This window comes from Corvus hawaiiensis, chromosome 1 (assembly GCF_020740725.1).
Source record: "Corvus hawaiiensis isolate bCorHaw1 chromosome 1, bCorHaw1.pri.cur, whole genome shotgun sequence".
In the NCBI taxonomy this organism is placed as follows: domain Eukaryota; kingdom Metazoa; phylum Chordata; class Aves; order Passeriformes; family Corvidae; genus Corvus; species Corvus hawaiiensis.
This window is the reverse complement of record NC_063213.1, coordinates 87,876,879-87,899,480: the sequence shown is the minus strand read 5'-3', so window position 1 is coordinate 87,899,480 and position 22,602 is coordinate 87,876,879.

Sequence of the window (22,602 nt, the reverse complement as noted above, 5' to 3'; positions counted from 1 at the left end):
CTTAAATATACAGTGTGTATTATATGAGTTGCTCAGTGAATTAAATCAGACCAAGCTGCTTCAGGCTTTATATAAATTCTGTTTAAAACACAACCCTCAGATACTAACCTCAAGTATGAAGTACTTCAGAGGATCCTCATCACCCTAAGGTATCCCTCTAATCTGTGCACTTCCACATTATGAGAGTGATGGCCTGAATTACCTAGAGGAAATGCTTTCTCCTCTCCACTGATAGGGAGACCCTGTGGAAGCCAGGCATCTCAATTTAATGCCTACAGTTAGATGAAAGCAACTTAAATTTGAATGCACCAAAAATTTGCATATGTGTAGTGATGCTCAGTGTATAGATGATTCTACATCCTGTTCAGACATCTTTTTAAAATGGGAGCAGGGTAGGTTTTCCATACCTTTATAAACAGCAAAGCATAAGATGCCCTCTCAGATTTCACAATGATAATCTATATTTGCCTTGGAGTCACTCCGTATCAGATAATGAAATTCTAAATGATGGAGGCAGATGCTTTTTTTGCTTTCATAGTATGGTTTAGTACTGTTTAAAACTGTGTTACACATGTCTTTGGATTAAGACCTTCACATGACAATATTTCCCCATTTGATGTTTCTCAAAATTTGCAGTTCCAATATTTTTATTCCAATACTTGCATTTCCTTGAGGGGATGATTTGTACTCTACTCCTACTACCAGTCTCTTCCACTCTACAAAGTAATTTCTCCCTTTGTCTTCAAGATGTCAAAGAACAGCTCAAACTATGTCTTGTTTTTGGAGGGCTTATCCCATTTTAGATAATTTCTTGATGAACTGTTAACCAGTTTCTGTGGTACTGGCCAGAAGTAAACTGGTTTTTTTTATTATTACCTTATTTCAGCACCTTGAGCTCCAGTTCAGCTCTAAAATTAGAAATTTGACAAAGCTTCAGGTTTCTTTCTGGTTTAGCTGAAATCACTTAGTCTTTTCTGTATTCTAGTGCTACAACCTAAGGCAAAATGAAACCATGATCTTTTGGTCCTGTAAGTTGTCCCTTTTGCCCTCCTGTTTTGGAAAAAGTTGGAGGTAGAGGATGATTGTGAGAAGGGAGACAGAGCAATAAAATCTATGGAAGCTACTATTAGACTGTTTTTCAGATGCATGTTAATTGTTTCAATAGCTACCTCAAGCATGTTACACTAGAATATAAGTAGTTAAATCCTAACAATGAGTGATTTTCAATATACATGAAAAGAGAGACACAGCCTAAATAAATTGGAATCTAATTAGATCATTAATTGTCTTATTTCTTGAAATGACTTGAAAATGTATGAACTTAAAAGGACCAAGACAAGATGTATCAATAACTACAACTGTATTTGAGAGTGGTCTTGTTTTGATATGAAAAATTGTAGTGTGGAGTGAAAGAAGAGCAGGAAAAAAAGAAGAAAAAAGGATAAAAAATGGTCCCTCTAATTTTATGTTTCCTAATAATTAAAACTATTTCTTCATAATATATTAATATTAATATTAACATTGTTATTTTATACTATTTATAATATAACATAATTTAATATATTATAACATAATAGCATTAAATAGTATATAACAGTATAATGGTATTCATATAATATATTATCATGGTATAATAGTATATAATAATAAAGAAAATAACAAATTTTGATAATTTAAAAAAATAAAGATATTATTAAACTTAATTTTAAAATAAAATTTAAAATATTTTCCAGAATATCAGACTGTTTTCTGAGAAAAAAAACCGTATTTGTAAAAGACAGTTGCAGTTTTGCAGCAGAGAGCAATAAGGATTCTTTACTTTCTGTGTGAACATCACTCAAAGCCTGTTTCCAATCACATAATTGGGTAGTTGCCATGAAATTGTGCTGACCCTTTTTTGTATTACCAAGGGACCATCAACCCTTAAGACTTATTTAGCTTCATTTTGGAATTCATACGTTTGCACTTAAATCAATTAGTTGGATTACTGCGGGATTTCCTAATTAGAAAAAAGACCTTGGAATCTTTTCTTTTTATGCTGGTTTCATAGATACTGCTTGGATACCTCTTAAAAGAACCTTTTAGACTTAAAAATATATAAATAGAATTGGGAAAATAAGACCCCTAAAAGTGTTTATTCAAAGCAATAATTTAACTCCTGAATCAATTCAGGACACCAACAATGAGAATACCATGAAACACACTGGGGAGCATCGCTGCTAATTGTCTACTTATCTCGTATCACAATGAAAAAGGACTGCTTATGAAAATAACTGAACCACTGGCCATGTAATAGAAGAAAAGAAAAAACTACGTGATACATAAAACTGAAAGTGGAATTTATTAATGTCGGTTTGCCAATATTTTAGAAAGGAGAGAAAAAATATCTCTGGAAATCTAACATTTTTGCAGCACAGTATAATTTGATTCTCCTGCAAATTTTCCTCACAGAGGTTTTTATTCCAGATGGGTTAGTTCACTGTTCTGCTCTGTTGACTCAAATGTCACTTTCATTTGGCCTTCTTTAGACCGTTTAGTAATTATACACAGATCTTTAGGAACGTTGGCATATTACAATTGTATTCAAAATATGTAATAAGATCATAATTTTGTTACAGTAATAACAACATGTATCAATTACTAGAAAAATCTGTAATTTTTGACATTTATTATGTGCTGTGTTCATAAAAAGTAAAGGAAATTATTGAATTTATTGACATAAATATTTTAAGAATACTTCTCTTTTTGAAAGTATTATTGAAAACTTCACCTTACCAAAGTATGGGTTTTATCAATCTTTTTCTGACAAAAAAAAATATATATTTTACCATTTTAAATCCTCTCACGAGTTGCTTTTTTTGGATGGTCTTTATGTGTTTCAATATATCATAAGGCCTGATTTGCCGATGCTGCAGCCTGCTAAAATGAATGCCTTCTGTCTCAGCAAAACAGTAAAAAAGGTACTGAAGAGCAATGGGAACTCTAGCATGACAAAATGTTTAAGTCAGAAAGGTATGGATTAGACATGGTCTTTTACAAGAGTGGCTTGACGACATCACTATCTGGGAGATACCTAAGACATGCATCATCAATTTCTATTAAGTTATTAAATCTAGAGGCAATTGATTTCAGACATTTTCCTGTGGCTACTTTCAGAATTATTCATTGACAGTAGTTTAATTAGTGGTATGCTAAGCTTCTAGGGTTGTCTGAGTCCAGGGCAATATCATACATTTCATCCATGAACTTGACTGTCAGTACAGAATGAAATATGAGTCAAGACGGTTTTGGTTTGGTTTTTTTTCTGACAGTGACAATGATACAATCTTTCAACTGAATGAAAACTTACAGAGAAAGCATGTGGAGACATTTAGACATGTACTTTTAGTCAAATTAATTACAGTGTTTATTGATAAAACATTAGAAACATTACAGACACTTCATTATATTAAATAAACATATGTCTTTTGTTTTGTTTGTGCTTCCTGGTAAGGACATAGTGTCCGTGGCTTGGATCAGGCCAGAAAGAAACACAAAAGTATTCAGACAGCAGCCGTAATTTAAAGATTGCATTTTCAAGCTTTGAAAAAACAACATTATGAACCTTGTTGGTGTACCCTAAAAATGGCAAACTGAAGATAAAAACATAGTACTAATTCTACTAATACAATCTTCCAGCAACAGATTTTCATATTCATCTGTAAATGTGTATGGAAATTTTGAGTAGGATAGTAAGAAGTAAAATAAAACCTTAAAAAGACCTCTTCCATCCTCCCTTCTTCCCAGCTCTACCTCTTCCATCAGCAGTGCAGGGAGACAGGGAATGGGTCAATTCATCACAGTTTTTTCTCCCACTGCTCAGGGAGAGGAGTCATTCCCCTGCTCCACCACGAGGCCCCTTCCATGGGAGACAGTTCTCCATGAACTTCTCCTATGTGAGTACATCTGAAGGGCAACACTCCCCCAAAAACTGCTGTAGTGTGGGTCACTCTTCCATGGGGTGCAGCAGTCCTTCAAGGACAGGCTGCTACAGCCGGTGCCCCTCTCTCCACGGGCCTCTGGTGGGGTGACAGCCTCCTCTCAGACATCCACCTGCTCCAGTGTGGCAGTGTTCTATGAGCTGTGAGTAGATTTCTGCATCCCTGTTGATCTCCAAGGGCTGCAGGGGCACAGCTACCTCACTATGGTCTTCACCACAGGCTGCAGGGGAATCCCAGCTCAGGTGCCTGGAGAACCTCCTCTCACTCCGTCTCCACTGACCTTGGTGTCTGCAGAGTTTTCCTTTTGCATGTTCTCACCCCACTCTTCACTGGCCAGAATTACAACTCTGCTATAACTTTGTCTTTCTTCTTAACTATGTTATCACAGAGGCATTACCACCACTTCTAAAATTTGCCCTGCCTTGACCAGTGACACATCCATCTTTGGCACTGTCACGGATTGGCTCTGTCAGACACGGGGGAGCTTCTGGCAGCTTCTCACAGAAGCCACCCCTGTAGCTCCTGCTACCAAAACCCAGGCCATGCAAACTCAATACACAATCCAAATGTAATTTAACCTTGGATGAAACAACCTTTTCAGCTCTAAGATTTTTTCATAATCAGTATTGTGCATGGGAAATGTGTAATCTATTAATAGAACATGAAATGCAGCAATGCTTATGAAATCCATGCACAGTCTGATTAATGCATTTACCATGTTTACAAAAAGCTGACAAAAAGAAGGGAAGATAATAAATATATGACAAAAATGCTCAGCTCCAAAAATCAGTGTGGTTCTTTCACCTTGATTAGGTTTTTGGGTTTCATTCTATACGTAATACCCACATACCCAAATAAGTGCAAATTATGTTCCTGATAAATAAGGGAAATATTTTAAATAGCTTAAGATATATTCTTTCCTTGCCTTTTCTGAAAAGAAGGAAGAATGAAAGAAAGGACATCCGAAAGAATAATTTTTTCTTCTAAGGGAAACTTTCAACGTGGTGAAAAACTTGAATTTTGAAAGAAGAGAAAACTGCTGGGATAAAGAAAAAAGGCCTGCAATGTGTGAACTGTAGAAAATTAATATGTGTATTCAACATCTGTCATTAACAGTGCAGCTCTAGAGGTAGATAAATCTCTTGGTTAGATTTTGCCTTACAAATTCTGCTCTTTTGAGAAAGCTTCAGAAAATAACATGTTCATTTGACCCATACTGAATATTCTTGTTTTTTATTAGCTAAACAAAGTTGAGGCCCTCAAGGTTTGCTTTGCAGCAGTAGGTACCTGTATTAGTATTCACAGTCTCATTAGAGTCATGGCATAATTTAGCTTCAGAAAAGCCGCTTGTAGCGGGTTGAGTTTGAAACCAGGCAGAAACACCAATTAAATGTAGTGGTTTTGATTCAAAATATTCATTATTTACTTATTTTCCTTCTGTGAGATAAGAATAAGGAGAAAAGCAAAGCAGGCCACAAACCTTAAACAGTTGCAGTACAATGAAAGAGCTTTATTACTAACAGAATTAAAAGTAAAGAGAAAACAACAAAACAAAATTAAAGTAAATTCCCTCCCCCCCCCCCCCCCCCTCTTTCCAGCACTTCTCTCCTTTTATCCAGCTCACACAAGGGATAACAGAACATGGGATGTTAGTCAGTGTTGTAGTTCTTGAAAAGTCTCTCTCTTATGCTTAAGGAAAAAAGGGTTTTCCTTCAGTTGCACGTGGTTCCCAAACTGCCACCAATAGCAGACCCGCCCGGAAACAAACAGTCTGCTACGTGTAGACATCTCTCCCATGAAGAATTTCACAGTTCTTTCACACTACAGAACATGGGCCATCACATGGGGTTATTCATCTTTTTAAGGATAAGTTATTTTGGCCTGCACACAGAGGCTTTTCTTCGCCACAAGTCTCTAACAGCCTCTCACTGCTTCTATATAGCCTGGCATAGGCACTCTTCACAAACTTCATAGGCACACGTTGATTCTCCACCCCCCCCCCCCCCCCATGTTCTTCAAATGGATTAAAGAGACAAACAGTTTGTGGTATTACAGTTTCTTACCACGGCATGCAAGAAGGTTTCTTTTAAGCTGCGCGCCAGAATCGCGGCACCGCCCTCTTTTCTCCTGTCGCCATGCTCAGCTCCGTCCCACGGGACTCACTTCTCTTTCTCTCTGACTCTGAAGCCGCCATGTTGAAGAGTGCTCCCGTTCAGGCTTTACGGTGGGGAAAGCCTCGCTCCCTCTGTGCTGCTGGCTGCGTGGTGTCCTCTTCAGTTCAGCACGGAGTGTGCTGGCTGCAGACAGGAGGCTCTGCCGGCTCCCGCTGGCTCCGCCGGCTCCGCATGGAGAGGAGAGGGACCCGCCTGTCCCCAGAAGCCGCGCTGGATGGTTTTAGCTGTGAGCAGTCCATGGCTGGTTTTAGCTGCCTGCGGCTCTGGGACAGTCCCCCTCAGTGACCCAGGGTCCGTGCCACAGCGATGGGAAAGGGGGAAAGGGGCAGTGGCCCCGGCCCGGCCCAGCGGGGCCGGGAGGCTCGGAGCCCCCCCACCTTCCAGCAGGCGAGCTCCGACCAAAAGGGGAAGTCCCGCCTTTCCGTGCCGTTTAAATATGTAAATTGTGAGAAGCGTAATTGGTCTTAAAGACTGTCCATCAACTCAGGGTCAACCCAACACACCGCTGCAATGGGTGATGTTACACCTTAAATTGTTGTGATTGCAGTCTAATATAAACTCACAGAAAACAACAGGGATTATAGCTTTCATTCTCTAATCAAAGGCATTTGACACATCTGGTGCTGATTATTATATCAGCAAATATAATTATATTTTCTTAAAGTTAAGTGAAAAACTGTACCAGAATTACAATGCCACAGTAATAAAAATGTACTTTTCCATTTTCTTAATGGAAGTCACCTTGTACTGGGTAAGAATAGAAGTAAACTACCAATTGATATTTTGAGTTGTTTCTACAAAAAAGAAACTCATCCTGTAAAATCATCTGCTGGGAACTGCATAATACAGTAGCAGTACTTACAATATTATTTCTGAAATGAAAGATTATACACTTTTGAGAAATATTTCCTTAATTTTCTCAACTTTCCAAGACCCAAATGTGGAGCAGAATGCATAATAAAAAATGAAAATTAGATCTATAAAACAATTACAAGCACAAAAACCATAAAACACTGAGAAATTGTTAGTTTTGTACAAATAACTCCATACTTATCACCTCAGTTTCATGAACATTTATTTCTTCCGTGAAGAATTCTCTGCAGTGAATGCTAAGAGACAACAAATTGGCCAAGACCAGAATAATTTTAAGAATGCAATGAGGAAAGTGATATATATGAGAATTGTTTAAGTTGGAAAAAATAATAGATATAACTCTTCAGACCAGAGAAATAGAGAACTTGTCAAGGTATGCCCACTTTGAAAAAAAATCTCTCTTGTTTTCCTCAGATTCCTTCCAAAGACATGCCAGTTCACCTTCCTTTCATGGCTAAATAATACAAATTCTGGACACCTATTAAAAGGCTCTGCTGTTTGAGGGCAAAGCCCAGTCTAAATAATGTGCTACCATGTATCAGCCACAGAAAATTCTTTGATGTTACAATATAATTTTAAAGATTAAGATTAGTCAGAGCTTCTGTTTCTGCCCACAGAACGTTTCTCGGCTCTGAATCGTGAGTGCAGAGCTACAAATAAAAGACATCTGCCTGAAAAGTACAACATTAATGCAGTTTAATAAAAACTTATCTAGAAAGTTATCAAGGAAGCATTCTGGGGATGCTGTGAAAAGTATGTATCTAATTAGATTAACTTGAACAGTTTAAAAGTATTGTCAAATGTCCAGGCTAGACAGTAACACAGAGCAGTAAAAGGCAGGAGAAGCAGCATCAGACAGCTGCAGCATGGCTTAAGTGCAAGCAGAAGGCTTAGATCTCCTAACAGGATTGTACCACCAGGCTGGTATGCTTTTCATTTCCATCCCAATCCGGTGAGAAGGCATATGTGGTGTACTGAATGGACCTACTCATTTTTCAGGAGACAGTCTTTCAACATCAGCAATTCATCCAATAATACATTGTAGGGCAGGACTAACGTGTTTGCATTTCAGTGCAGGTAGAACTGGTAAATCTAACTTTGCCAGATTTGGGGAGAGTTTGATGTTCTTAAGAACACACCAATAGTGATTCTAGTTTAGAAGTATGTCATTATAGCTCAAAAAGCTGTCTGATTGTTATAAAGTTTACTTTGACTTTGAAATGGTATTGAAGGAACAGGGAAATGAACTCTCTCTGTAGGAAATGAAGCTCACACTTATCAATAGTTGATCACTCCATTATGGGAAAGGCAATTTTTTTATTCAAGGAAATAAAAATTTTTGGCTTTCATAACCATTTCATTTGTCTAAAAGGAGAGCACTAGACCATGTAGCCTGAGCTACTCTGTCCATTTCGTGAAGTAAATGCATCCTCATTGGATGTAATTATGTAAATGGATGAAAGAATAGAAACAGAAGAAAATATCTTCAACTTTACAAGCATGAGAAATCCCAATTTGGACATTCAAGATAAGGGTTTATGAAGCCTAAAAAGCTAAGTGAGTAAGGAAATAATGTGGCACGGCTGTATGAACACCTCAAATAACTTGCAGGAAATGTCCTTAATTTCCAGTGCTGAAGAAAGACAGTTATAACGCAAATATTCGGGCATTCTTTCATTTTAATGCAGAAGAATTTTCACTGTTGGGATTTTTTGGCCTTTACTTTAAATGTGAAATGATTTTATGGTAACAGATTTGTTTTTCTTGATGTAGTAGTAGTAAGACCTGTTTGAGCTGTCCAAAGTACTTCTCAACAGTTCTGTTTATTTCACTTTATGAAGATCATGAAATCATAGAATCACAGAATGGTTTCGGTTGGAAGGGACCTTAGAGACCATCTAATTCCTACCCCCTGAAATGGGCCAGGATACCTTCCACTAGACCAGGTTGCTCAAAGTCCCATCCAACTTGGCCTTGAACACTTCCAGGGATGGGGCATTCACAGCTTCTCTGGGCAATATGTTTTAGTGCCCAACCACACTCACAATAAAGAATTTATTTCTGATATCTAATCTAAGCCTACTCATGTCCATTTTAAAACAATTCCCCCTTGTTCTATCACTACATGCCCTTGTAAAAAGCCCCTCTCCAGCTCTCTTGTAGGCCCCTCTTCAGATACTGGAAGGCTCCTATAGTGTCTTCCTTGAGCCTTCTCTACTCCAGGCTAATTAACCCCAAGTTCTCTCAGCCTGTTTTCACAGGAGATGTGCTCCAGCCCTCTCTGATCATCGACATGGTCCTTATGTGTGTATGTGTATGGATACAGAAATATATGCCCAAATAAAAACTCTGTAGTTTTTTACTGGAACACAGATGCCATATAAAACTTGGAGAGTGTGTTTGTATTATGACAAAGGAAAAAGCTTCAAAGTTGATTGATGCCTAAGATAAAGAGAAAATAGCAGAACATGCTGTGAGTAGGCACGATGTATCCTTACACATATGTTTAGGCAAACAGTAAACACCAGAACAGCTTGCAATAACTAAAAAAACCTCAGTACTTCAGTGCTCAATCTTCTTTCACATGTGGCTTTTTACTGTGGTCTGTACATGCTGTGTGATAACTTTATCATCCAGTAATATATTTTTCAACCTATACCACATCAAGGTTTCAATACTGGTCTGCCTCACAGAGTGCCTTCACTGTTCCCGATTTCTGATTTTATCATGAGCAATAACATGTATATGATGCTTCTTCAGAGATGCCAGTCATGTAGTTATGGGACTGCTTTCAACAAAAACAACTTTTTCATCCCTCCACAAAATGTAGTTTCTGGATCTTCTGAATGTGTTGTCTAACTGTGTGAAAGTGCCAACCAACTACAAAATCCAAAGGAATACATTCCCTTTTTTCATAGACTTTCTTGCCAATAGGAAAGTGTGTGGTGTGTATTCTCTGACTGTTGCAGATTTCAGAAGATTATCAATAAACATGCCAATAAGGATTTCCCGGTATGTTAGACAACATTAATGATGTGATTTGAGGACATCTTCTAGTGCCTTCTCTGACATTCATTTGGTTTCCTGTCAGAACCTCAAATGATCAGAACATCAAGAATAAACTCTGCCTACTGGAACAAAGGTTATGCAGCTATGCATAAACTGCATGCATCTATCTCGGTGCATGTGTCACTATGTCAGTATGAGATCCATGTGTATCTCACCCTGCCCATGTACCTCAGTGTATATACCTCTCTTTGTCCTTCTGTAGGCATTATCTACTTAGAAAAAAATTACTGGGGAAGTTTACACTAGGGATCAAACAATCAATAAGAGGCAACCCTTAATTTTGTTGGTATACTTTCTGTTGCATATTCATAGTTGTTATTTATTCACTAATTAGAGACCATTTTCAGTTGCTAAAGAATTCTAGAGAACTACAATACTGCTGATGATGGAGTTTGCTGATGCCTTGATCCTCATGTTGATGTTTAGTCAATGAAGTCTTATAAGCCTTTCATGTGCCAAATGCTGTTCATGCTCTTCAGGTTTCTTATGACATCTTATCATTTCACTGATTTACAGAAAATCATTTCTTCAAGAGCTCCATCCATATGCAGTTAACATCCAACATATCTTGAGTTTTCTGGGTGAAAATGCATCCTTCCACACCCTTTTTTTGGGGGATCATGTATCATCATATAAATTTCTTACTTGGACTTAAAATATGATATAAAATAATATTTCATACTGGTCTATCAGAAAGAAATACTGACATATAAACATTTTCTCTGATTTGCATCATCCCATGAAAGATAAAAGGATGATGTCCTTATTTCCCTTTCTTTACATACCCCATTTCAACATCAAAACACTAGTCCAAAGGAGCTGGAATAGCAAAAAGTATAAAAAAGCTTTTAGCTCTTGACACCTTAAAGTGAGAGGATTAAGTGAGTTTTCCCTTGCCACCTCATTATCATCACAACCTCTTTTAGACTTTCTCTGTCAGCTGCTTATGATGTGCATAGGGTGTCCTATGTTGGAGCCAGTCCTTATCTTCTAACATAGCATTAGTTTTAATTTTATCAGATGTTTGGGATTTCAGATCTCTCTTTGATCTCTAAATCAACCCTTTTTTGAAGAGGTGATAAAACTAATGAATTGCAAATCACTTTTCATAGTTCTGAGATTGTAGTACAGGTATTAGGAAGGATAACACAATACTCCACAGGAAGCTGAAGCTTTTTGAAAACCACTGTGAAGCTTCTTATTAAGAATAATGTTCCTAGAGAAGACTTAATTGTCTGGGAAACTAGTGCTTATGTTCAGATGCACTTGGAATGGTATGAAAAGAGTTATTTCTAATATTGCAATGTTTCTGTACAATGAATGTGTACTTATAGGCCGTGAGGACACTGTAGGACCTATTGTCCTTGTCCCCTAGGGCTCCCTAACCCTGCCCACGGCCCAGGATCCCGTTTCACCCCCTCAGGAAATGAGCTCTTGCCTCAGTGACATCGCAGCAGCACCAGTCTCCAGCTCCCCGCAGCTCTGCTCTTCCTGGCTGTGGATGCCACTGAGCCCGGACCACTTTTGGGCCCACATCCCAGCCTAGCCTTGACTGGTTTCCCATCCCAGTGACATGCTCAGTGCCTGGGGCTAGGGCTGCCCCAGTGCCCCCTTACTGCCCTGCTCCTCTCTAGGATGATGTGTTGGGACCTGGCCCTTGTGGTACCGTGATCATATATTTTCATTGGCTTTAAAATTTTTCACTCAGTCAACTTTTTAGATGAGCAGCTGAGAAGGTTATAAGAGAAGAACAAAAAAACAGAGGTATCATGTACAAGGGGAGAGAAGAAAACATTTTTAATTCTTCCATTGTTAGCAGACCTACAAAAACATCTTGAAAATATGAATATTAAAAGCTGAGATTTCAGATGGGAGGGGACATTGTGCAGCACAGATGGAGAACTCTGCAGATATCCTCTGTAAGGAAATGAGCTGTTCTGTTGTGCAGCACATCTTCTAGACATGTTAACACAACACTTTACTGATTCTCCACACACTTTTCTGAATTAGCTCTTCTTTATAGTGCGTCTCCAGTTCATTTATGCTTTTTCCTCAGTTACTTGAGCATACTTTGTAAAGCTTGGACTGACTGTATTGACATTTGTCTTAATGAAGCTTAAGGCAGTCCCAGAGTATTTATTTTTGTTTGGTGACATGGTAATGCTTTTGTGTCTTCATTATTGTCTTTAAATAAAATTTCAACCTTCCAAGTACAACACAGAAAAATACCACAACAAATTTGGCTTTTCCTTGTTATGGTGTTAGAGATTTCGACTTGATTGTTTGTATTCAGTGTGAATTTCACACCAGATTTTATATTAACCCAAAGAGTCAGTCTCCTGTATTTCTGTTTCTAGTGTTATGAATGTTCTAGATCAGTCTAAGTAATGTTAAAATTAAACTTCATAATGCAATTTATGTTTTGTTGTCACTTTCAGCTTTCAGTTTTCATTATTTTTTCCTCAGAATGAGAGAAGCAGGTCTTGAGTACATAAGCTTGTCATTAAATCCATAGAAAAAAAGATAAAATATTCTTAGAGCCCATCAAAAGCAATAGAGACACAACTATTTTTTATAGAGGTCCTTGACTGTAGTCATGTGTTCCTCTCACCTTAAATGCATTTTGACTTCCAGCCACAGGTCCCCAAATAGTATTTCATTCCTGCATATCAAACATTGCAGTGCTCAGACCAAACTAAAAAAAGGTGAACATACTATTAAGGTGAGACACATCTGACTGTGCAGACTCAGTCTCATAATCTCCTTGCCATCAGTTGTGTCCCTTGGGCATCAACCCTCAGGCAGGGCTCAAAGGGAGCCTGTGCTGAAATTTTTTCCACAAACCTGGCTGTTGTAATTTAATTTGCTTCTTCTTAGGACTTCATATCTCTCAGCAGCAGTCAGCTTTGGAGAAAAGTGGGAAGTGGAAACAGGAGGCATCATGAGCAGATTGTTCAACTCCATCATCACAGCGAGTGCTTTACCAATGCACTCAGCACTTTAGTGGTGCTGCAGAGAGCCAGAGAACAGAGCAATGTCTACAAATACAACACAAATACAAACATAGTGAGCTCATATGACATTGCTCATGATAGAAGGTCATGCTGTTCCTAAGCAATCCTATAACCACTGAGATTTTGACTCTGCCCAATTCAGAGGTGCAAAAAAAACCTCTTCAAACACTCTCACTTGCAAGACCAAAACCAAAAGAGATAGACAGCTCCACAGCTGGCACAAATTCAGAAAGACAAGAAACAATCTCACAGGGAAGCACTGGCCCCTCAGAGAAGACAGGCTCCTCTACATTGCTAATGGCAAATCCTGTCCAGCAGTCATCATGTTTCTCCTCAGTGCAAAGATATCATGGTCACAGTAGTGACCATGGAACAGCATCTATTTTATTTTCTGTTTCCTCCATTGTGTGCTGTTTCTTAAAGAAAAACGAGTCAAGTGCACTGCTGTAAACAGAGACAGATATTGTTTCTCCCATAGGAAACACCAAGTATGCAAAGAACATTCCAGGGTTGACCTGGAGGACATACATTCCTTTTATCATGGGACCAGAGGGAGTTTATGGGTTTGGTGGGGCTCAGAAAGCCATTAAGTATACTGAAATTGCTCCTGGAAGCAAAGACATGTCTTCACTGACACAGTGAATTCTTTATATAATATTTGTATATCTGTTGCATGTGACATTTTTAATTTCTCTTTTTAAAAAGTTAAATGTTCTATTTATGTTTCAATCAGTCTGGTATTTTTTAAATTTAAAGGCCTCTTGCTCTTTTGGAGTGCTTTTGCATGAAAAGTACTAGAAATATCTCTTCAATGCTTTACTGACTTAAAATCCTGTCCAAGTTATCAAGGTAAAAAAGGAGCTGTAACCCCAGTGCAAGACTACCATGAATGAACCCAGTTGATTTTTGCTGTTTCCTTTGAAATGGTACTGTTACAGGAGGGAAGACCTTCCACTAGATCAGAACGATAATTCTTGGCACATCCTTCTCTACATATCCTTCTCAGAGATTTTTGCAGAGCACAAAGTAACTTTAAAAAATTCAAGATTGCACCATTTCTTCTTCCTGCTGTTTCTACTATTTTAATAAGTCCCTTGTTTCCTCCTAAAATTGCCCACAGTCTTCTATTTCAGAAGACTATGCATAGGTCACCTTTCACTTTGTTATATGAGCAGCTACTCAGCATCTTCTATCTCCAGTGAGCCTAGTGGGCCAGCAGACTGTTTTTTCTTACATACCTGCATCTTACACTCTTAGGAAAGGGATTGTTTGAAGTTAGTTACCCTTACTGACCATCCATCACAATGGTGGGACAGTCCCAGTCCCAGTGGGACTCTTCACTTTCACTAATGTCTGCTACTTCCTCCTGGACCTTTGAGAGCAGTAAATTTTAAGAGAGGTATATGTTTTAGAGACTGCAAAAGTATAGCAGGTTTTCCAGAAGATATCCCAGAAGGCTCCTAGACTGCGGGGTTCTGCTACTGGAGTTTGAGATTTCCAGAGGCCTGATGTCATAGAGAAGTCTGACTGAAGGGCTCATTTTCAAGTGTCTGGAAGCACTCATCAGAAATGAGGACTGAAAGTGAAAGGAAATTATTGCACTGTTTTAGGAAAAGAGGAAATGATTTTGAGTTAACATCCAGGAATGCAGAGGAGGCATGTAGGGCAGTGTGTATGTGGAAGAGGACGTGTGGGACAGATTGTCTGCTGCATCCAGACAATTTTGAACAGCAGTTGCAGAAGTAGAGGCTGTTGGATTTGTTTAGGCTGAAGTATGAACTGAGGCTAAGCTGTCATATGACTTTGGTACATGATTTTGGTGCCTGGAACAGGCCCTGGAAACTTGTTAAAGGTATTTATGGATCCTAAATTAGTGTCACCAATGGCCATCAAATTCATGGTATAGACCTTCTCTCACCTGACGACGTACAGTCCCATTAGCTACTCACAGCCTTCTAGAAATTCTGTCTTTTCAGATGAATTCATGTTTGGTCCAGCTCTGAACTTACTGCTCTTTGGGGAAAATGATGACCATGGCTGTTCAATTGCAGATGATATCCCTGAACTCGCACAGGGTCTGGTTTGTGTGGACTGGTTACCCATGTACAGAGAGCAGTTAGCAAGTCTTTGAGAGATATGTTTACATGTTTTCATGGTTTCCACACTAACAAAGGCATGCAAAAGTAACCCTATTGTAAAGTTTTGGATTTGGGACAGTGTTTCTTGCTTCTGGCTTCATCCATAATGTTTGGAAGCTGAAGCAATATCAGAGGAATGTGGTTTTTAGGACAATGTATGCATGCCCCAGTGACTAAGGTGGGCACTCAAGACACCAGTTTCCAGTCTTCCCTGCTTCCCCTATGTTCATGCCTCCTCCCTGATCTCTAGCCTAAGCTCCAGCTTTCTCCTGCATTTCCACAGTTGCGGGACAAATGTCCCCATCACCCATGCTGATCAGCAAGCCTCATCTTAACACCGGTTGTATTCTTAATAGCTATTGGAAAACAAACTGGATCACCACTCTCAAGGACAAAGGCAAGTGACAAGGGACTGAAAGTTTTATATAGACAATTTAAGTGCTACTCTATCTGTGAGTCTCAGGCTGGGTTTTACTCAGTGGGAATAGGTTTGGCTGCCTGATTTATTTGGTCAAGGAACTGGGTTTGCAACTTGATTCTGATACAGCATTGAAACACAGTTTGTCTGAAGTTTCAGAGGGTAAAGATCTATGCATCTGTGGGAGAAATATCTTGACCAATTTAACCAGCACAGATTCTGATAAGATGACTAAAGAAAGAGGACATAGCTCCTAATTTACCTGCCTAGACAAGTAAATTAGGGAAATTAAGGTGAAATGTGCTCTTAAAAGATATATCGGACTGATTAAGCTAAATAATTAATTTAATCATGACTAGATTATATAGTCTCCTAAGGCACTGAGAACATTTTCTCCAACTGGTCCAGGGTCTCTTGATAATTAATAGTAGTTATGTTTGCCAGAAAATATATGGCACAGCTGAAGATTAATTTTTTCCTGAGACTCTGAAAAAGTCTGACCTCTGCCTTCCACAAGTGGAAAAACTGTAGAGCCAACTAACTTGTAGTCCAACCAGAAAGCTAAAAATAGAGAGTTCTCTTAGGCTGGGTCCCTAATGTACACCCAAAGTGTGGTTGCTTTTAAATGAATAAATAAATAAATAAGTAAAATTAAAAAGACAAAAGCAAGAAGTTAGACTTCAGGTATTAAGTAGGTTTTTATTTTCTTTAGGTTTCCTTAGCTGAATCACACTGGTTAAATAATTTCACTACGGGGTATTTTCTTATTGCTGAACTGTTACATAATGTTCCTAAGTAATGAGTTTGAAATATAAAACTTTGAGGAGTTAAATGGCATAAGCTTACCCTTCCGGCATAGTTTAGGCATTTGCTAAAATTTCTGTGAACATCATTTTAAACTCAAAAGTTTTACAATATCTTTTTTTTTTCTGTCTTTCCATCTATTTGTTTACTCATCCACTATTTTGCCAATTTTTGCAAAATAGATTTTGCAGTTATTCATTAATGGGTAACGATTTAAATGTATAGATATCTGTTTCTTACCTTTAAGAGGTAAGGATTAAGATTTAAGGATTTGCTGAAAGAAGGGAATATCTTATTTAACCAGCTGCCAAATTTTATTTTCTTTATTCAAATCCCATTCATATTGACTGATCTGAATCTGACTTTCTGTTGAGGTTCCCTACTTTACCCAGAAAGGTGAGATTGGGACTCCTCAAACATAAGACAGCATTTCAAACCTTTGATGAACAAACAACGTGTTTCTCAACATACAACTTCATCACTCATTTAGCGATGATCTAAATCGTATCTGAATTTATTGTAGATATAAAGCTCATGTATATATTTGTTCCTTTAAAAGATAGATGTAGTATTTGAAGTCCATCAGCTGATGATACATGAATATGACTGTGTGCTGTGCTACCAAATGCCAAATATGCAGTGCATATACAATTTTTCTGATAGTCTGTAACAAAACAACATATTTATTTGGTGAACTTAAAAAAATGCATTGTTAAAAGACATTGTCATTGAAGTGACATTCAGGTCTATCACACAACTTCAAAGAAAAATCTAACTGGAGGATATATTTGACTGTACAGTAAGGAAAAACAGATATGGTAAAATAAACAAGCCTTGTCACATTACATTTTCCACAAATAAATCACCATAATGAGGGCTTGTCTTTCCTGTTCTCTCAGTCAGGAAAATATTCACTTAGAGATGTAGTAATCAACGGTGAATAAATAAATAAGCAAATAAATAAATAAATAAATAAATAAATAAATAATTTCTTTTTGATCTCTGTAAGATCAAGGAAGATTTTCCATACCTGCTGTAGTCTCTTTCACTGCTAATAAAACTCACTCTGACTCACTGACTTGGTGGAAAGAACAAATGTTCAGGATATGACTTCAGCTAATATGCTTAGAAAGTGTCCTGTTTCTCTGATAAAATAGAGCCAGATGATGCCAGTTGTTTTGTACTTATGCAACAGTAGCTAAGCTCTACAAGAGTTGGTAAGACATCTTTGCTGTAAGCTGACAGAGATGAGTTTATGTGCAAATGTTTTCCCTTATTTTTAAAATGTTGTTCTCAGCAAGTCACTAGACTTACATCATGTTCCTTCTACTTCTCTTAACTACAAATCCACTTGTATATTCTTTTAAAAGCTAACTTTCAGAGTGTGGTTTAGTCACAGATGTACTGCAGTTGACCTGATCTACTCTCACCCACACCAGTGTTCACAGAATCAGAATCACAGAATAACGAGGTTGGAAGAGACCTCCAAGATCATTGAGTCCAACCCATGTCCTAACTCCTCAACTAGACTATGGCACCAAGTGCCATGTCCAGTCTTTTTTTAAACACATCCAGAGATAGTGACTCTACCACCTCCCTGGGTAGACCATTCCAGTATTTTATTATTCTTTCCATGAAAAACTTTTTCCTAATATCCAACCTATACCTTCCTTGACGCAGCTTGAGACTGTGTCCTCTCGTTCTGTCAGTTGCTGCTTGGTGGAAGAGACCAACCCCTGCCTGTCAACAACCTCCTTTCAGGAAGTTGCAGAGAGCGATAAGGTCACCTCTGAGTCTCCTTTTCTCCAGGCTAAACAATCCCAGTTCCCTCAGTTGTTCCTCATAGGGCTTGTGTTCCAAGCCCCTCACCAACCTTGTTGCCCTCCTCTGGATACACTCAAGCATCTCAATGTCCTTCCTGAACTGAGGGGCCCAGAACTGGACACAGCACTCAAGATGTGGCCTTACCAGTGCTGAGCACAGGGGAAGAATGACTTCCCTGCTCCTGCTGGCCATACTATTCCTGATACAGGCCAGGATGCCATTGGTGTTCTTGCCCACCAGGGCACACTGCTGGCTCATATTCAGTCGGCTGTGGACCAGTACCCCCAGGTCCCTTTCTGCCCGGACACTGTCCAGCCACACTGTCCTCAGCTTGTAAGGTTGTTGGGGATTTTTGTGGCCAAAATGCAGAACTTTGCACTTAGACTTATTAAACGTCATTCTGTTGGGCTCTGCCCATCCATCCATCCAATCGACCCAGGTCTCTCTGCAGAGCCCTCCTTCCTTCCAATAGATCGACACAAGCTCCCAGCTTAGTGTCATCCGCAAATTTACTAATGAAAGACTCAATACCCTCATCCATGTCATCAATAAAAATATTGAACAGAACTGGTCCCAGTACAGACCCCTGAGGGACACCACTGGTGACTGGCTGCCAGCTGGATGCAGCACCGTTCACCAGCACTGCCTATGCCCGGCCATCCAGCCAGTTCCTGATCCAGTAAAGAGTGCTCCTGTCCAAGCCATGGGCTACCAGCTTTTCCAGGAGTACGCTGTGGGAGACAGTGTCAAAGGTCTTGCTGAAGTCCAAATAGACAACGTTCACAGCCTTTCCTTCATCTACCAGGCGGGTCACTTGGTCGTAAGAGGAGATCAGGTTGGTCAGGCATGACCTACCCTTCATAAACCCATGCTGGCTGTGTCTGATGCCCTGGCCATCCTGTAAGTGCTGTGTGATAGTATTCAGTATAAACTGTTCCATTACCTTACCTGGTTAAATCATTGAAAAAAATAGTTTCAATATTTTAAGTTGTTTTTTCTTAATAATATTGCCATTCATGAAGATCAGTTAATAAGTCAATGATATCTTATCAAATGGAATCTATGAGATAATCTTATTACTTAATTTCTGCATGACTCCATGTAAAATGCTTCTGGTTTTTGACGCATATCTCTAAATCACATGGGAAATGTCACAGGATTCACTATCACAGAATCACTGATAATTCTGACTTGGAAGGGACCCACAAGGATCATGGAGCTGAACTCTGAAGTGAAATACTCAGCAATTAATCTAATTTTCTGTGGATGGTATGGTACCTTTTTCCTGTAGGCATGCACCATACCAATAGAGGTAACTGGTCCTCACCTTCCAGTCACAAACACAGCCAAAGGAGGTGGGAGTCAACATTGAGGGAGATATTCTGAATGAGAGGCATAATGGTTTCAGGGATATTAAAATCAGTATGAGGTACTTCCCCACATGAGCAAATACAGTTATATCAGCTGCTATTTTGGACTTATTCTCTCAGAAATCTCCTTTAGCTCTTAAAATAAAATAAAATAATTGAAAAATGTCCTACTTTTACTTTCTTTTATTGTAGTACTTTCCTCATTTTGTCCTAATTAGGATCAGAATAAGAAGCGTACATCTCGTTTTTCAGGCTGACAAAACAAAGTCAGTGATAGATTCCAGAAAAGCTGCAGATGTTTGCATTTGCCAAAAATAATAATTTTTATGAGTAATGATGTGTTGTCTCTTTGTTTGTTTTTAAGTTTGATTTTAGGGTTTTTTTCTTAATATAGTATTGAAATATTTTTAAAAACTGAAAATATCTATTTTAGAACAAGACAAAAAGTTAGAAATTGAAATACATTTTCAAGTTTATTCATTAAATAGTCTTACAATAAATACACTTTGTGGGGTTGTTTAAATGGAATAAAACACAGCTGAATTATTTACTTAGTAGAAAGTATCATTTCTTGAGTGGTCAGGTATAATTTCATCAACATGATTCTCTCCTTGAATAGAGCTCTGGAAACTAGAGAACTTGCAAATATTTTCTGATTTCTGTTGCTGTTTCTCTGTACTAATCATCAGCCTTCTGGATGACGGTTTAAAAATAGGCATCTTTACAGTTCCTGTAGATTCTAGTTTTTGAATTTGAAGAAGAGATTTTAAATGTAAATGGAAGTGATCAACTGAGAGATAAAGAAGGATCAGGACATAGCAATGTATCAATATACAAGTCACCGAACCGTATTGCCCGAGAGTAAGACCATTATAGTTAGCAATGAAAAGAGTAGTAAGCTAGATCTGAGTTCCTTTCCTTCCCATGTACTCACTTCAGGACATATTTACAGTTAGTTCCTCTTTCAGCTTTCCTCCAACAAATTAAACAATCCAAATCCATCTGGTCTCTTCCTGTGTGTGTCAGTTAACAGTTCATATAAATTTATAGGTCCTATAGAAATAAGAAGTAGAGATGCCTGAGCTCTCTTCAGGTTTGGAAATTGCTATGAGTTAATTTTATCATTTTCTGCTTTGGAATATGAAAAAATAAATTTATTATGTTCTCTTTTGACCTTTTTTTTTTTTTTTTTTTTAGGAATTCAATGTGCCTTTATCCCTGTAATTCAACATTATTAAGCAAATAAAGAAAATTAACCTTTAAAATGATTGAAATTTAAATGAACGTACATGGATGATATCTACTGGAGCAGAGGAAAACAGTTTGCTGTGCATGAGTTACCAAGCTAGTAAGGAAGGTCTTTTGCTAGTATTTGTATATATGATGTACAAACCGTTCATTTCTTTTCTTTTCAAATGGATGTAATAAAAATTATCCTTGAAATTTGCCTGGGGCTTTCATATTCCTGGCACAGTGTTTGTCCAGCTAGAGCTGTAATAAAAAAGAAAGCCTATTAGTATTTTTCTTGCAAATGAAGATCAATTGCCAATTACTAAAGATTACACTATTATATGCTTTAATTGCTATACTGATTTTTTGGAAAGATACTTAATAAGAAATGTAAATGTATAAGTTATCTAAATAAGGGCATGTATTCCCAAACCAGAAATTCCCAGATGCTGGTGTCTACTAATGGTAAACATTAATCTAGATCACCTATGAAATCACCATACTAATAAGATTAATTTTAACTGTCTCAAAAAAGATGAAGGCAATACAACAGTACATTAAAAATGACTCTTATTCCTAATATTTTAAACCATTCTTATTTTTGATTCTGCAAATGCATTAGCTGTTATTGACTCCTATTTTTAAATATGCACACTGGATTAGAAATAGCTAATACTTGCTAGAAGTAGGACAACACCTGTGTTCTTCCACAGAATTTGATTTACTTATTATCTGTGGAGTAGGGTAGCTCAGCCTAACCATCCCAATCTGCTTTCAAATACAGAATTCAGATGAAAACATTTTTAAGTCCTTAATCTACTTTGATAGAGGAATATTCATGGTTTTGAAGTGACGTCTTTCTTCTCACATGTCAATAGGGAAGTACTTACATTGGAAAGCGATCCCTTCAAATTTTTGCTGGGAGGGGAGGTAGTTCACCAGGCCCTAATTTAAATCAGGGCATCACTAAACTAAATGATGAACAAAATATCTACCCACAAATGGCACAAATGTCCCAGAGAACTGTCACTTTATGGTCCCTGTTGTATTTTCATATCCTTAAAAAATTCTGTCTCTACAGAGTTTCAATACTTTTAATGGGTATACAATGAAATAATGAAGAGCAATAAGAAGTGTATGATGGAATCCCACTATTTCAGTATTCTTGAATTCAGGTGGATGAGTCTTTGGCTCAATTGGTATTTATTGCAAGACTATTTAATGATTAAACTTGAGAATGCATTTCAAGTTCCAATTAACTTTTTGTCTCGATCTAAAATAGATATATTCAGTTTTTAAAAATACTTCAGTACTATACTAAGAAAAAAACCCAAACTACTAGTAACCATATGTCTTGGCGTGACTTTATGATGTGTATCCCATGTCACTGCCCTATGCCCAGAAATTAATTTTGTGCCTTTCCATGCCTTTAAACTGGGCAAAACTTCTTCAAAGCAGTTTACAGTTTGTTATCACGTTCCAAGGACACAGAGATAAAAAGCGGTCTGCATTTCAGCGGCGGCAGGAGAGAGAGAGCGGAGGGAAACACCCAGCTTGTTCTCTTTTCCAGCCAGTTTTTAGGCCAATTTTTTTCAGCTCCTTTTCCTCTGGAGAGTTGAACTTTGTTTTCCTGGGACTCCTATTTTTTCCTTTCTTCTCTGCTGGACTGCTTCAACATCAGAACACATGGGGAGGACTTTCCACCAAG